Below are 18,112 nucleotides of genomic sequence, written 5' to 3' on the forward strand. Positions count from 1 at the left end.
TGCGAACCCTAACAGTTTTTTCGTACTATTTCAATCAGTCGCTAACAGTTAGGAGCTTTTTTACCTGTGAGTCTCACTAGTGTACCAGTAAATTTAGAGACCAAAATGTCAAATCGAAGGTACACTAGTGAAGAGGCCTACATGTTTCTGAGCATGACAGATAGTGAAGAGGAAGTCACTCATCTGTCAGATTCAGGCTCAGAATACGAACCTGTAGACAGCAGCGGCACCCTGACAGATAGCTCTGATGATGGAGTTGTGGTCCCTGCCAAGGTCAGGCATACCAGACCCTGTTCTTCTGCTGTTGTTGAGGTGCAAGAACAGCAGGTCCCTCGTATGGAGCAGACAGCCAGTACTAGCGCTGCTCATCCTTCTGGTGAACTGGCAAGCACCAGCGGCCTAGTACACCCTGGTCGTACATCCAGCACTGCAGTATCACATGGTGACGTGGCGAGTCCCATAAGTGCAGTTCAAGCTGGCGAGGTGGCTAGCACAAGTAGAGTCCCGCAGCCACCAAGAAGACAAAGACAGGCCCATCAAGCCCATAGTGCCCTTCCTGCTGCATTCACCAATCCTAATTGGGAACCCACCACTTCTGAGACACACTTGCTGCCCAAGTCAGCAGCCCTTTGTTCTAATAGCAAATACTCCCACATCTATCACGCTACCTATACATCAAAAAAAGGAGTCCTCGTGGCTATAAAAAATACTTTAGACTTCCACCTGCTCCAAGAGATCTCTGACCCGCAGGGTAGATACTTAACTCTACTTTGCACCCTTAATAAAATCAAGTACACGCTACTAAATGTATATGCCCCCAATACCCACCAGTTGAGCTTCATCTGGAAAGCCTTAAGCAAAGCCCAAGAAGTCAGACAAGGTCATCTACTCATTTGTGGCGACTTCAACTTGGTAGCAGATATCCATATGGATACCACTTCTTCAGCCAAAAGAAGAGAGTCGCCCCTGAAGCAATTCCTCACATCACAGGATGTATTTGATGTCTGGAGATGTCATGATTCATGGGTCTGAAAAGGACTACACCTATTTTTCACCACATCATAAATCCTATTCAAGAATAGACATGTTCCTTACAGATAAATGGTTGTTATAAAAAATCAGCGCATCTGTTATCCACACCATGACGTGGTCAGACCACGTTCCAATCACAATCTCTATAAATGACACTGAACGCCAGCGAAATACATTTCTCTGGCGCGCCAACAACTACGTATTGTAACACCCAACCCACTTGCAGGAAATTAAGGAGCACCTAAAAGAATACTTTGACCTCAGTAGTGGTTCAGTGGGGGATCCCGCCACGGTGTGGAACATGCACAAAGCTGTTATTAGAGGGGTTATTATGAAATTAAGTTCCCTATGTAAAAGGAAGAGGACGCAGTGCATTGAGGATCTGACCTCACAAATTGCAAGCATTGAGACCCTGCACAAAACCAAACCAAACCCAACACAACTGGCCCAACTGCTGTCACTGAGGCAGGAATTGAGGACACTACTGCTCAACTCCTTCGAACACATACAGCGCAAAATCAAAGCCACCTCTTATTCCACCTCTAACAAATTTGTCACATTGCCTGAAGGGGCAAAGGACTAATGCCCCGTATACACGGTCGGATTTTCCGACAGGAAAATATGTGATAGGACCTTGTTGTGGGAAATTCCGACCGTGTGTACACAAATCCGACGGACAAAGTGCCACACATGCTCAGAATAAATAAAGAGATGAAAGCTATTGGCCACTGCCCCGTTTCTATTTTACGTCACTGCGTTTAGAACGATCGGATTTTCCGACAACTTTGTGTGACCGTGTGTATGCAAGACAAGTTTGAGCCAACATCCTAGGATTTTGTTGTCGGAATGTCCGAACAAAGTCCGACCGTGTGTACAGAGCATTAGACTAAAATAACCCATAAGTCTCTTCGCGGACGACGTAATTTTGATCTTAACTAATCCAACTTCCTCACTGAAGGAAGCCCAAAAACTGCTAGACTGGTTCGGAAGGGTCTCCTACTATAAGCTAAACACATCCAAATCGCATATTCTACACCTTAAACTAGACGCCACAACAAAAAACTTGCTACAGGTCCAATACCCATTCACTTGGCCAGACAAAAGTATTTCCTACCTTGGGATTCACCTTACTCGATCGGTCAAAAACCTTTTCTCGGTTAATTATAAACCTCTCCTTATCAAACTGCAAACAGAAATCCAATCAATACTTAAGCATAAATTATCATGGTCCGGCAGACTTGCAGCATTCAAAATTCTACACCTACCACAAATCCTCTACTTATTTAGGACTCTCCCTATCCCCATACCCAAGTACTTTTTCAAATCTCTTCTTAATTCAACAAATCTATATGGAAAGGATCTAAACCTAGGTGCGCACACTCAAAACTTGTGAAACATAAATTAGCGGGTGGCTCGGGAACCATTGACTTTGAGGATTATTACACAGCGGCAGTGCTGGACCAACTGAACCAACTTACTGAATGGTTCCAACAGTACCCTAACAAATTGTGGAGTAAAATAGAGAGTTTATTACTAATACGCCCAAATTTAAAATTGTGGCTAATGATCCAAATTACCTTTGGCGCTATCCCCCACCATGATAACCTCGGCCATCGCTTAGCAAAAATTGATCCAAGATAGTGGCAAATACCCCAACACGCCACGGATACTAATTCCAATTGAATCTCTCCATCACCTATCACATGACTTATCTCTAACCCAATGGTCCCGACAAGGCATCCTCTATATTCAAAATTTACTCCAGGGCTCCCGTATGAAACCCTCTACTCTCCTTCAACGCGAATTTAACCTACCCCCTACTGACCTTTTTACATATATCAGAGTCAAGCACTGCCTCGAAAAGATCCACTTACCTCTTTACACGGTACATCTGAAAGCTTGGGAACACCTGACAAATACATCCCACAAAACCAAAAGGATCTCTATATTTTGTAACACGCTTCACCCAAAACTTCACTTCACAAGATCACCCCCCCACACCCACTGGGAAAATGACTTGGGTCACACATACACAGAACACCAATGGCAACAAGGCCTACAATCAATGTACAAAGCAACTAAATGCTCCGCTCTATGGGAAATCACCCAAAAAATGTCCCTCAGATGGTTTCTAACCCCTTCGAAGCTGGCACTGTTTGGTTCGGGAGCTCCAGACACGTGTTGGAGGTGCAAATTAGCCAAAGGTGACCTGTTCCACATAGTCACCATAGTTCACGGAGGGTCCCTGCTTGAGGCAAGTATGCCCCGCCCCAAAACAAGGCTAAGCGGCTCAACTATGCATGAAAACATAGGAACTGGGGTGCAGAAAAATGGCAGCTGGTGCTCTGGCCTGATGAGTCAAAATGTGAAATATTTGGCTGTAGCCGGAGACAATTTGTTGGTGAAGAGCAGGAGTCTGATACAATAATGTGTGTCTGCAGGCAAAAGTGAAGCATGGTGGAGGTTCCTTGCAAGTTTAGGTCTGCATTTCTGCAAATGGAGTCGAAAAATTGGTCAGGATCAATGATGTCCTCAATGCTGAGAAATACAGGCAGATACTTACCCATCATGCCATACCATTAGGGAGGTGTGTTATTTGCCCCAAACTTATTAGCAGGACGATGACCCCAAACATACAGCCAATCTCATTAAGAACTACCGCATGTAAAAGCAATTCAGAGGCTATTTAGCAGTTAGGATTACTTTTACACTAAAATGAAACACTGGCTGAAAAAAATGTACTGGGATGATGACTGTAGCTGCAGGCATCCTCCCAGTATCATCACTCAAAGTCCAGGATGTCATATGAAGTCCTACAGGTGGGAAGTGGTTAAAGCCGAACTCCAGACAGATACAAAAACAATACTGTAGTAAAATACTAATTTTTGCAGCTCTGTATAAATCATTAACCACTTGCCGCCTGCTCACAGTACTAGGGCGTACAGTACTTCCAGTACTTCTATTCATGACTGCTTGCTTACTGTTGTGATGCTGTGATTGGCCCACAGCTATCACATGGTACCTGGGCCAATCTGTAGCCAATTATAGATCACAACAGAAAGCCATTCATGACAGCTAAAACTATTGCTTATAGCAGTGATCAATGCTATTTTGGCCTTCTCTCCCCGGGGTACGCTGGCACTCTGGAGGACTGCTGTGGTGTGTGCCCGATTTGTTACATCCTCGGCCCATGGCTCCCTCCATCTGATTGTGGGGTTTCCTCCAATCAGGTGTGGTTGGAGTTATGGGGGGGAGACCGCTCTATGGCATGCTCTTCGCTTTCAGCACTTCCAATTCTTACCAGTGCTGCAGCAGTTGGGTTGTGCCTTGTGGTCTTCCCCCCACTGGGTGGTGCTTATGGTGCTTGGTTCTTCCCCTCTGCCTTTCCGGTTGACAGATTTTTGTCTTTGGGATGGCTGGGGGAGGGCGATGCGCTGTCAGCACTTCCTGCAATGCGGGGCTGAGAAAGAGAGGGGGCGATCTGGGCATACGCGCAGACAGCCAATCAGTGTCCCAGGAAGGACATAGACAGCTGCCGGCTTCAGCAGCCATCTTGCTGGAGCCCACAAGGATGGCCTATACAATGTCAGCTCACGGTTACTGGGAATTTCCTTGCTTTTTCAGCATTACTGTTTCCTTTACCATGTTGGCTGCTTTCTTTTTTGGCCTTGATGTAATTAGTGTCTGGTCTTTGGAAAATAAAGTGATATGTTTTTTTAGGGACCCCAAAGAATTTTTATATTTTAATGGGGAACCTTTAATATCTTTATATATATTTCCACATACAGTATCTCACAAAAGTGAGTACACCCCTCACAGTTTTGTAAATATTTTATTATATTTTTTCATGTGACAACACTGAAGAAATTACACTTTGTAAAGTAGTGAGTGTACAGCTTGTATAACAGTGTACATTTGCTCTCCCTCAAAATAACTCAACACACAGCCATTAATGTCTAAACTGCTGGCAACAAAAGTGAGTACACCCCTAAGTGAAAATGTCCAAATTGGGACCAAGTGTCAATATTTTGTGTGGTCACCATTATTTTCATACACTGCCTTAACCCTCTTGGGCATGGAGTTCACCAGAGCTTCACAGGTTGCCACTGGAGTCCTCTTCCACTCCTCCATGACGACATCACGGAGCTGGTGGATGTTAGAGACCTTGCGCTCCTCCACCTTCCATTTGAGGATGCCCCACAGATGCTCAATAGGGTTTAGGTCTGGAGACATGCTTGGCCAGTCCATCATCTTTACCCTCAGCTTCTTTAGCAAGGCTGTGGTCGCCTTAGAGGTGTGTTTGGGGTCGTTATCATGTTGGAATACTGCCCTGCAACCCAGTCTCCGAAGGGAGGGAATCATGCTCTTCTTCAGTATATCAAAGTACATGCTGGCATTCATGGTTCCCTCAATGAACTGTAGTTCCCCAGTGGCGGCAGCACTCATGCAGCCCCAGACCATGACACTCCCATCACCATGCTTGACTGTAGGCAAGACACACTTGTCTTTTTTATTCCTCACCTGGTTGCCGCCACACACGCTTGACAACATCTGAACCGAATAAGTTTATATAGGTCTCATCAGACCACAGGACATGGTTCCAGTAATGCATGTCCTTAGTCTGCTTGTCTTCAGCAAACTGTTAGCGGGCTATGTTGTGCATCATCTTTAGAAGAGGCTTCCTTCTGGGACGACAGCCATGCGGACAAATTTTATGCAGTGTGTGGTATATGGTCTGACAGGCTGACCCCCCAACCCTTCAACCTCTGCAGCAATGCTAGCATCACTCATACGTCTATTTCCCAAAGACAACCTCTGGATATGACGCTGAGCACGTGCACGCATCTTCTTTGGTCGACCATGGCGAGGCCTGTTTTGAGTGGAACCTGTCCTGTTAAACCGCTGTATGGCCTTGGCCACCATGCTGCAGCTCAGTTTCAGGGTCTTGGCAATCTTCTTATAGCCTAGGCCAGTGATGGGGAACCTTGGCACCCCAGATGTTTTGGAACTACATTTCCCATGATGCTCAACTACACTGCAGAGTGCATGAGCATCATGGGAAATGTAGTTCCAAAACATCTGGGGTGCCAAGGTTCGCCATCACTGGCCTAGGCCATATTTATATAGAGCAACAATTCTTTTTTTCAGATCCTCAGAGAGTTCTTTGCCATGAGGTTCCATGTTGAACTTCCAGTGACTAGTATGAGAGAGTGAGAGCGATAACACCAAATTTAACACACCTTCTCCTCATTCATACCTGAGACCTTGTAACACTAACGATGTCACATAACACTGGGGAGGGAAAATGTCTAATTGGGCCCAATTTGGACATTTCCACTTAGGGATGTACTCATTTTTGTTAGACATTAATGGCTGTGTGTTGAGTTATTTTGAGGGGACAGCAAATTTACACTTATACAAGCTGTACACTCACTACTTTACATTGTAGCAAAATGTGATTTCTTCAGTGTTGTCACATGAAAAGACATTTATTTTTATTTATTTCAGTTACTTATATAGCGCTGTCGATTTACATATACATTGTATATTCACATCAGTCCCTACCCTCAAGGAGTTTACAATCTAAGGTCCCTAAACACACATTCATACATATACTAGGGCCAATTTTAGACAGGATCCGATTAACCTACCAGCATGTCTTTGGAGTGTGGGAGAAAACCAGAGGAAACCCACGCAGGCACAGGGAGAACATGCAAACTACAAGCAGATGGTGTCGTGGTCAAGATTTGAACCAGCGACCCTTTTGCTGCCAGTTAAAAGGGCTACCCACTACACCACTGTGCTGCCCCACATAATAAATATAATAAAATATTTATAAAAATGTGAGGGGTGTACTGACTTTTGTGAGATACTGTATATGGAGCCTATACTTTCTAATGTTTACAATTTTGGTAATTATAGTTTTTTTCTTGTAAATAATGGTAACCAAGCAATAAATCACGCCCTTCCTAGGTTTCCACCACTGCACTAAAGAATGTGTGTGTATCAAAGTGTATATAAATTGTATAACCTCCAAAGCTGCCACTTTAAAAATAAATACTGTAAACTATATTAACTTGCAAAATACACAAATTAAGAAAATTAATATAAGCGGCGCTACCAGTGACACTCTAATGTGATAAAGTGACCATACATTTGACCAATCAAAATTGTAGTGTCATAAAAAATCACAAAAAATCACCCTGTGTCAATAAAAAAAACATAAAGTCCATAAGTAGATGAACACCGTGAATGATGTGCAGATTTCTTAAAGTATTCACCAAACCACACGTGACAGTGATTCCTCTCCCTTCAGATTCAAAACTCACCAGACAAAAATGCCTCACACTCTCGTGTTTTGGCAAATAAGCGTGATAAACCTTACACTCAGGTTTAAACGAGTAATCCAATTTCCATCCGTGTGTGTGCCATTTCAATCCGCATGTAAATAAAAATGCACTAATAGTGTAATAACCTAAAACCAGATTTAATAATCACTGTGTGCACTTCAATCATTACACTCACATAAAATCTCTTTAAAACGAGCAAACTTCACAGCAACATCACATCACAATCCTCCTGTGTAAACGCCCAACACCAGATGCAATAACGGTCACGACAGACCCGAGGTGTGCGGATGAAATTCTCACCACCACTCGCTAATGCTCGCTACTCGGGCTTGGATCCCCGCTCTCAGACTTAATCCAGCGCGTCCTCCTTCACGCACTGTTACAGATGGATGCCGTACAGCCACACCCCGACATGTTTCGTCATACCTGACTTACTCATAGGATTGGCTGTACGGTACGGCACCTCCTCCTCTTATACCCCTTACGTCAGTCCTGGCTAAAGGATACGTAACTATCAACTCCGCTCACCAGGTGTCCCCGCAGCCACAATACATCCCATATTGAGTCGATCAACATCAACAGGAGAGGCGAATACATCTGAATACACATTTCTAACTATTACAACACCATAATTTTAGTTCTCCCTACGTACAATAATCCACATGGGCACCATAATGGGTATATATGTATTCTTTGTAATAGTTTTAACCTTTTAAAAATATTGAGAATGACTGGATTAATCGGTTCTTCACTAGATTGCTATAGATTAATTTACATGTGAGAAATATGTATTTTTATTATTTGTAAATTCTACTATTTAAGTTTAATGAAGTTGTTGATCTCCGGTGCATATCACTGTTAATGGGATATGGCGATACTGTTGTAATGGCTGCGGGGACACCTGGTGAGCGGAGTTGATAGTTACGTATCCTTTAGCCGGGACTGACGTAAGGGGTATAAGAGGAGGAGGTGCCGTACCGTACAGCCAATCCTATGAGTAAGTCAGGTATGACGAAACATGTCGGGGTGTGGCTGTACGGCATCCATCTGTAACAGCGTGTGACGGAGGACGCGCTGGATTAAGTCTGAGAGCGGGGATCCAAGCCCGAGTAGCGAGCATTAGCGAGTGGTGGTGAGAATTTCATCCGCACACCTTGGGTCCGTCGTGACCATTATTGCATCTGGTGTTGGGCGTTTACACAGGAGGATTGTGATGTGATGTTACTGTGAAGTTTGCTCATTTAAAGAGATTTTATGTGAGTGTAATGATTGAAGTGCACACAGTGATTATTAAATCTGGATTTACGTTATTACACTATTAGTGCATTTTTATTTACATGTGGATTGAAATGGCACACACACGGATGGAAATTGGATTACTCGTTTAAACCTGAGTGTAAGGTTTATCACGCTTATTTGCCAAAACACGAGAGTGTGAGGCATTTTTGTCCGGTGAGTTTTGAATCTGAAGGGAGAGGAATCACTGTCACGTGTGATTTGGTGAATACTTTAAGAAATCTGCACATCATTCACGGTGTTCATCTACTTATGGACTTTATGTTTTTTTATTGACACGGTGATTTTTTGGTGATTTTTTATGACACTACAATTTTGATTGGTCAAATGTATGGTCACTTTATCACATTAGAGTGTCACTGGTAGCGCTGCTTATATTAATTTTCTTAATTTGTGTATTTTGCAAGTTAATATAGTTTACATAGTTTTTTCTTACATTACATTTTCTCCACAGTCTTTCTCCCCGCCTGTCACATACTTTATGGAGCTTTTGGCGTGGTTTTGGCACCCTCTTGTGGTCACTATGTAAAAATCACTAATCAGTAAGTATTAAAGTTGTGATTCCCTATAAACATGGGGCTTGATTTAACCACTTCAATACCAGGCACTTAGACACCTTCCCGCCCAGACCAATTTTCAGCTTTCAGCGCTGTCGCAATTTGAATGACAATTGCGCGGTCATGCTACACTGTACCCAAACAAATTTTTTATCATTTTGTTCCCACAAATAGAGGTTTCTTTTGGTGGTATTTGATCACCTCTGCGGTTTTTATTTTTTGCGCAACAAATAAAAAAAGACCGAAAAGTTAAAAAAAAACAAGTTTTTCTTTGTTTCTGTTAAAATTTTTTGTAAATAAGTACGTTTTCTTCTTCAATGACGGGCACTGATATGGCTGCACTGACGGGCACTGATACGGCGGCACTGATGGGCACCGATGATGTGGCACCAATGAGGTGGCACTGATGAGGTGGCACTGATGGGCACTGATGTTGGGAACTGATAGGCGGCACTGATGGGCACTGATAGGTGGGACTGATGGGCACTGATAGGTGGCACTGGTATGCGGCACTGATGGGCACTCATAGGTGGCACCGATGGGCACTCATAGGAGGCACTGATGGGCACTCATAGGAGGCACTGATGGGCACTCGTAGGTGGCATTGATTGGTACATATGGGTGGCACTGATGGGTACTTATGGGTGGCACTGATAGGTGCCACTGATGGGCACTGATAGATGGGCACTGATGGGCACTGATGGGCATAGGTGGGCACAGATGGGCACTGACAGGTGGCACCGATGAGCAATGACAGGTGGCACTGATGACACTGATTGGTGGCACTGATAAAATGTATTGGTGGCATTGCTGGGCATAACTAAAACATAATGGTGCCAATCAGTGCCCATTTGTGGGCACTGATTGGCACAGATTGGGCACATTGGGCACATGTGGATGGCCATGGGGTACATACCTGGCCATCCACATGTTGCCCCTTCCCTGGTGGTCCTAGTGGCGATCCCTGGTGGTCCAGTGTGGTGATCTGAGGGGGGGCTGCGCTGATAAACAATCAGCGCAGACCCCCCCCATCAGGAGAACCGCCGATCGGCTCTGCTCTACTCGCGACTGTCGGACCCTTTTGGTCCAGAAAACCCCAAATTTTGGCTGCAGCTAGGGGGCATCTAGGAACCCTTAACTACCAAGTTTGAAGTTCGGGGGACCCATGGCTGCAAATGGGCACAGTGAGGCATGCAAATGGGCATTGTTGACCCTCTTTTCTACTTACAGTAGCTGCGCATTTCCCACCCTAGGCTTATACTCAAGTCAATAAGTTTTCCCAGTTTTTTGTGGTAAAATTAGGTGCCTCGGCTTATATTCGGGTCGGCTTATACTCGATATACGGTAAATATTTTTTAGAAGAGACCCTAGAGAATAAAATGGCGGTCATTGCAATATTTTATGTCACTCTGTATTTGCGCAGTGGTCTTTTGAAAAATACGCTTTACCCGCTTGCCGGCCGGCTCACGGCGATATACGTCTGCAGAATGGCACGGCTGGGCGAAAACCCATACGGGTACGTCTTTCCCTTTTAGAGCCCACAGAGGGCGCGTGTGCGTGCCCGCTGCATGGCGGCGACCCGATGGAATTTCATCCTGCCCCTATTAAATAACCTAATCTTGCCTAATGTTGTAGTGGAGGGCATTGCTAGAATTATGAAAGACCTGGGGTATCCCTGGGCGCTCCACGGACAAGGATATGCACCACAGCAAACAAAAGTGTGGCCTTTCTGTGCTGACCATTAAAGGGGCATAATTAAATAATATCTGAGCCTACCCACTGTATGCACAGCACACATATGTCACAGTCCTTATACCCCTAAAATATGCTGTTGAAACAATGAACACTTTGGTTGGCAGTATGCAGGGCTGTTTTTCAGCGGGAACCCCGGGGAATGCAGTTCCGGCACCGCCAACACTGAATTTATGCAATGGCAAGGGATGGCGGATTGTTCTGAGAGGTCTATTGTTGCTGGCTACTCAGGGATCTATTGTCATTGTGGGGCTATCATTGCTGGTGGGGGATCTATTGTTGCTGGGGTTATGTTGCTGGGAGGGATTTACTGCTGAGGGAGGTGTCTATCGTTTCTTTCTGCTTAGGGTCTATTGATGCTAGCTGCTGGGAGATCTATTGTTACTGGCAGAGTCTATTGTTGCTTGGGTGGATCTATTGGTACTGGTGGGCATTTTGCTGTTGGGAGTCTATTGTTGTTGGGGGTATCTTTTGTTGATGGGGGGATCTATTGTGGCTGGCTGCAGGGGATCAGGGATTGGGATGACTTGGAAAGGGGGGGGGTACCTGCACCTATTCTCTGAGAAAAAAAGCCCTAGCAGTATGCAGTGGCAGCCCGTCCATTAGGGGCACTAGGGCTCTGCTCCCTCTCCCCACGTCACCCCCCTATATGCAACGCATAGCATGAGTCTATCCTCGGTCGCCATGTCCACCCCCTATTCTTGTGTCCGGCCCCTTTCAGGGCACCGGGCACATGAAATAGAGCGGCCAGGAGTTTTTGTTTTTTTTTAAGCACCTGATTAGAGCCAGAGGCTCTAATAGGCTTCAAAATAAGGTTGGGCTTCGGTCGCAGAGAATGAGCTCCGATCCCACCCAGGTGTGTTACAACAGTGAATGAATATTTGCTGTTGAAACACTGATCCTCAATCCGGCAATCCGGCCAATCAGAAGCGGGTGTGAGGCCCGTTTCGTTTTTCAATTGGCCGAAAAGAGAGGACTCCCGATTGGCCACCGAGGAGGAGGACGGAAAAAACGGAAGCTGGCCACCGCCGTTATGACCCGTAAAGAGGACAGGGGACCAGGAGGCTACCGCCGCAGAGCAGGGGAAGCCGCTGGTGATGAGGTAAGTGCTACCGACTGACCGACCAACCTGGGGGGGGGGTTTTGGCGTGTTGGCATACTGTTTGCCTCCCCCCTCAAAAAAAATTTCCACCGGCAGTAGTTTCATTAAGCATATGCAAAGTAGAGAAAGATTTTCTGTCCGCTCTGCTGTTCTCCAGTCCCCAGTGCTGTGCCTTATGACATGCACTGCTCTTTTAAATGCCGTTTCCACCGTCACTCAGCCTATCAGCCACTGCCTATGCCGGTTCTGCTCGAGTACCATAAACTATACCAAAGTGACAATCATTATGCTGGAACTCTGCCAATCTGCCATTAACATTGCTGAGAACACTACTACCACCTTTCCCCACCTGTGTTGCCAGTATCAGTGTGTTTGCTGATACTATACTGCTTAGAAATATGTCAAGTGTTTTGCCGCAGTCACTGCAGCCACATTGTTAGTGCTGGTGACTGGCCATCGTTACTCCACTTTTAACCTGCAATTCAACAAAACAATAATTGTGCAACCTTTCCTTGGCTCTGTGTGACATTCTTCCAACTTGAGTACCAACCAACTGCCCCTTGCCCACAACCACCCCCCACAGCTGCATCTCTGTGCAACCGGCCCTCCCTTTCCGTCCACAACTCTCAGCCCTGCACAAACTCCTTACAGCTGTGGAGGCTGGCACTGCTGTATGAGGGGGCGCAGGCTTGGCACTGCTGTATGAGGGGGTGCAGGCTTGGCACTGCTGTATGAGGGGGCGCAGACTTGGCACTGCTGTATGAGGGGGCGCAGGCTTGGCACTGCTGTATGAGGGGGCGCAGACTTGGCACTGCTGTATGAGGGGGCGCAGGCTTGGCACTGCTGTATGAGGGGGCGCAGACTTGGCACTGCTGTATGAGGGGGTGCAGGCTTGGCACTGCTGTATGAGGGGGCGCAGACTTGGCGTTGCTGTATGAGGGGGCGCAGGCTTGGCACTGCTGTATGAGGGGGCGCAGGCTTGGCACTTCTGTACGAGGGGGTGCAGGCTTGGCACTTCTGTACGAGGGGGCGCAGGCTTGGCACTGCTGTATGAGGGGGCGCAGGCTTGGCACTGCTGTATGAGGGGGCGCAGGCTTGGCACTGCTATATGAGGGGGTGCAGGCTTGGCACTGCTGTATGAGGGGAGGCAGACTTGGCACTGCTGTATGAGGGGACGCAGGCTTGGCACTGCTGTATGAGGGGGCACAGGCTTGGCACTTCTGTACGAGGGGGTGCAGGCTTGGCACTTCTGTATGAGGGGGCGCAGGCTTGGCACTGCTGTATGAGGGGGCGCAGGCTTGGCACTGCTGTATGAGTGGGTGCAGGCTTTCTTATTTCTAAGAGCCCTTTCACACTGCTCTATAAAAAGAAAATGCATATGCGTTTTTTAGGTATTTTCGGGGAATTTTCTGGTTGCCTGACTTCAATCATGCAACTGTGAAGCATGGACATGTGACTCAAAAAACACACCAAAAACGCAACTGCAGTGTGTTTTTTGATGCCGTTTTCATTTATTGTTGGCTGTGTGTTCTCATTCCGGTTTACCCCTCCCCCCCACCGGGTGTGTTGTTGGCTGTGTGTTCTGATTCCGGATCACCCCTCCCCCCCACCGGGTGTGTTGTTGTGTGTGAGGAGTGGGCTGTCTGTTCTGATTCCAGTTTACCCCTCCCCCTGCCACCCCACTGCTGTGCTGCAGGCTGTAAGTGATCCCCTCCCCCTCTGCCTGGCAGCAGCAGCCTATGAGAGGTGAGCAGGGCCGGACTGGGAATGAAAACCAGCCCTGGAAAAAATGTCATACCAGCCCCATAGCATTATTATACCAGCCCAACAGCATAACGTCATTATTTTCTTGTTCATAAAATGGAAAACCATGCATTTTAAAGCACATTTAAAGAGTGCATTATATATAGATAAGACACATATAAAAGCACATAGGGCTTTTTATATATATATATATATATATATATATATATATATATATATATATATATATATATAAGCAAATTACAGTTAAACGTGGTAAAAGTGGAACAATCATCAAGAACAATCCACTTATTGCTATGGTGATATATATTGCCAGAATAAGGAATAATCAAAGAACTTTATTTCAAAGTATGGAAGACGTAAACATGTTCAAAACTGCATTTGATGGGCACAGTGGCTGCAATTGATGGGTACAGTCGCTGCGTTTGATGGCACAGTGGCTGCGTTTGATGGTACAGTGGCTGCGTTTAATGGGCACAGTGGTGGCAATTTATGGGTACAGTGGGCGGCTGTGTTTGATGGTACAGTGGCTGCGTTTGATGGGCACAGTGGTGGCAATTTATGGGTACAGTGGCTGCGTTTGATGGTACAGTGGCTGCGTTTGATGGTACAGTGGCTGCGTTTGATGGTACAGTGCCTGCGTTTAATGGGCACAGTGGTGGCAATTTATGGGTACAGTGGGCGGCTGTGTTTGATGGTACAGTGGCTGCGTTTGATGGGCACAGTGGTGGCAATTTATGGGTACAGTGGCTGCGTTTGATGGTACAGTGGCTGCGTTTGATGGGCACAGTGGCTGCAATTGATGGGTACAGTGGCTGCGTTTGATGGTACAGTGGCAGCGTTTAATGGGCACAGTGGTGGCAATTTATGGGTACAGTGGGCGGCTGTGTTGATGGTACAGTGGCTGCGTTTAATGGTACAGTGGCTGCGTTTAATGGGCACAGTGGTGGCAATTGATGGGTACAGTGGCTGCGTTTGATGGTACAGTGGCTGCGTTTAATGGGCACAGTGGTGGCAATTGATGGGTACAGTGGCTGCGTTTGATGGTACAGTGGCTGCGTTTGATGGTACAGTGGCTGCGTTTAATGGGCACAGTGGTGGCAATTTATGGGTACAGTGGCTGCGTTTGATGGTACAGTGGCAGCGTTTAATGGGCACAGTGGTGGCAATTTATGGGTACAGTGGGCGGCTGTGTTGATGGTACAGTGGCTGCGTTTAATGGTACAGTGGCTGCGTTTAATGGGCACAGTGGTGGCAATTGATGGGTACAGTGGCTGCGTTTGATGGTACAGTGGCTGCGTTTAATGGGCACAGTGGTGGCAATTTATGGGTACAGTGGGCGGCTGTGTTTGATGGTACAGTGGTGGCAATCTATGGGCACAGTGGCAGCGTTTGAGTATACAGCTTTTCAAAGTTATCTGGCACTTGAACAAAACGAGAGAGAGAGAGAGAGAGAGAGAGAGAGAGAGAGAGAGAGAGAGAGAGAGAGAGAGAGAGAGAGAGAGAGAGAGAGAGAGAGAGAGAGAGAGAGAGAGAGAGAGAGAGAGAGAGAGAGAGAGAGAGAGAGAGAGAGAGAGAGAGAGAGAGAGAGAGAGAGAGAGAGAGGAAATACCTTGATTCTTGTGCTGTAGCAGCTGCTGCCGACCATTCACTGAAATCCTCTCCTCGTGCAGATAGTGGGCGGTGCTGGCTGGCGCCGCACGGGACGAGGCAAAATGGAGCAGCAGCACGGCGTTCTCCTCCTGGTCCTCCCCCTCAGGCACACAGACAGAGCGAGGCTAAGCCAGATGAGTGTGGTGGGCGGCGCGAACGGAGGAGACAGTGACGAGTGACACACAGGGAGGCAGCCATGGCATAGTGCAGCAGCGGCGGCTCAGGGCTCACTCAGCGTCACTCAGTCAGGACACAGGCAGTGAGCGGCCCCCCCGGAGAGCGGAGACACACACAGAGAGTGAGCCAGTGAGTGACACACAGCTGGCATAGTGCAGCAGCGGCGGCTCAGGGCTCACTCAGCGTCACTCAGTCAGGACACAGGCAGTGAGCGGCCCCCCCGGAGAGCGGAGACACACACAGAGAGTGAGCCAGTGAGTGACACACAGCTGGCATAGTGCAGCAGCGGCGGCTGCCGCTGCTGCAGCTGATGCTGACACAACACAGGCAGTGAGTGAGAGCGGCCCCAGCGGTACTACAGTGCAGCCAGCCTACCGGGATAATTCCCGGTATCCCGGTAGGCCAGTCCGGCCCTGGAGGTGAGGTGGCTGATAACATAACATCTGCAGAGAACTCTGGGACATGTAGTCGTGGGAAGAGTGTTGTGCCATAGAGGCTAATGGGGCCGCAAACTACAATGACTAGGAGTCACTGGGATATAGGAGGAGAGCAATCTTACTGGTGCAGACTTGTTGCCTGTGATGTCTGTGCCTAGCACCAGAGAGACGGAGCTGGGACTGTGCTGTGAGGACCTGTTCATGAGGACTGAACTACTGAGGACAGCAGACTGACAAGCAACCAGGACAAGGTTTGCTGTGCTACCAGAACTGGTTACATAGTTACATAGTCAGGTTGAAAAAAGACACAAGTCCGTCTAGTTCAACCAAAAAATAAATAAATAAATAAATAAAAAACAATATCATACAATCCCATATACACAATACTATACCCACAGTTGATCCAGAGGAAGGCGAAAAACCCCGAAGAGCATGATCCAATTTGCTACAGCAGGGGAAAAAATTCCTTCCTGACCCCCAAGAGGCATTCAGATTTTCCCTGGATCAACTTTACCTATAAATGTCAGTACCCAGTTATATTGTGTGCATTTAGGAAAAAATCCTGGCCTTTCTTAACCACTAGCCGCCCGCCCACTGTCATATGACGGCGGGACGAGGCAGCTATTGTTCTGGGCTGCCGTCATATGACGTGATCGCCTTCCTGGGCCACTAGGGGGCCCGATGTGCGTGCCCGACAAACACACAGATCCATGTCCTGTCAGAGGAGAGGAGACCGATGGTGTGTCCTTTCTACATAGGGACAACGATCGGTCATCTCCGACAGTCAGTCCCCTCCCCCTACAGTTAGAATCACTCCCAGGACACACATTTAACCCCTCGATCGCCCTCTAGTGTTAGCCCCTTCCCTGCCAGTCACATTTATACAGTAATCAATGCTTTTTCATAGCACAGATCACTGTATACTGTAAATGTGAATGGTCCCAAAAATGTGTCAAAGTGTCTGATATGTCCGCCGAAATATCGCAGTCAGATCGCTAGTAAAAAAAATAAAAATAAAAATGCTATAAAACTATCCCCTATTTTGTAGACACTATAACTTTTGCGAAATCCAATCAATATACACTTATTGCGATTTTTTTTTTACCAAAAATATGCAGAAGAATACATATCGGCCTAAACTGAGGGAAAAAATTGTTTAAAGAAAAAAAGAAATTGGATATTTATTATAGCAAAAAGTAAAAAATATTGTTTTTTCAAACTTGTCCCTCTTCTTTTGTTTATAGCGCAAGAAATAAAAACCGCAGAGGTGATCAAATACCACCAAAAGAAAGCTCTATTTGTGGGGGAAAAAATGATTGGGTACAGTGTTGCATGACCGCGCATTTGTCATTCAAATTGCGACAGCGCTGAAAGCTGAAAAATAGCTTGTGGCAGGAAGGGGGTGAAAGTGCCGGTACTGAGGTGGTTAAAGCAATCTACTGAGCTGGCCAGAACCACCTCTGGAGGGAGTCTATTCCACATTTTCACAGCTCTTACTGTGAAGAAACCTTTCCGTATTTGGAGATGAAATCTCTTTTCCTCTAGGCATAAAGAGTGCCCCCTTGTCCTCTGTGTTGACTGTAAAGTAAATAACTCAACACCAAGTTCACTATATGGACCCCTTATATATTTGTACATGTTGATCATATCCCCCCTTATTATTGGTTATCAATTGCTGTTTACTTCATTACTGTCTAGCAGTTTATTGCTAGAGGAGACTGTCCATTTACTTAGCAGACCCAACAGCCCTTTACTGCATGCATGTTTAAAAAGACAGTAACAATTGCATCACCATACAGATTGGGCCCCAATGTGAGCCAGCTTAAGTTGCAAATTAGGCACCAGGTACTATACAACCACATCCAAGAGGTACCCCACTCAGAAAAACATTCATATGCCTGCACCCAGGTGTATATACACAGAGTACACTCTGGGACACTTTTTGACCAGTTATTACCAGAGTGAATGTGAGACTTTTTTATTGCTGTTTTT

At 46.4% G+C, this 18,112-nt stretch overlaps 1 long non-coding RNA gene across 1 annotated transcript in view; it reads right to left on the minus strand.

Moving 5' to 3' along the window:
• LOC141147805 (uncharacterized) overlaps nt 1-15,923 on the minus strand; it is a 66,540-nt gene extending 50,617 nt beyond the window's left edge. Inside the window, exon 1 of the long non-coding RNA XR_012245151.1 lies at nt 15,466-15,923. This is a non-coding gene — a long non-coding RNA (uncharacterized lncRNA). The remainder of the gene's footprint in view (nt 1-15,465) is intronic.
• Nucleotides 15,924-18,112: the final 2,189 nt, after the last annotated feature.

Source organism: Aquarana catesbeiana, linkage group LG06, assembly GCF_042186555.1.
Source record: "Aquarana catesbeiana isolate 2022-GZ linkage group LG06, ASM4218655v1, whole genome shotgun sequence".
Taxonomy (NCBI): Eukaryota; Metazoa; Chordata; class Amphibia; order Anura; family Ranidae; genus Aquarana; species Aquarana catesbeiana.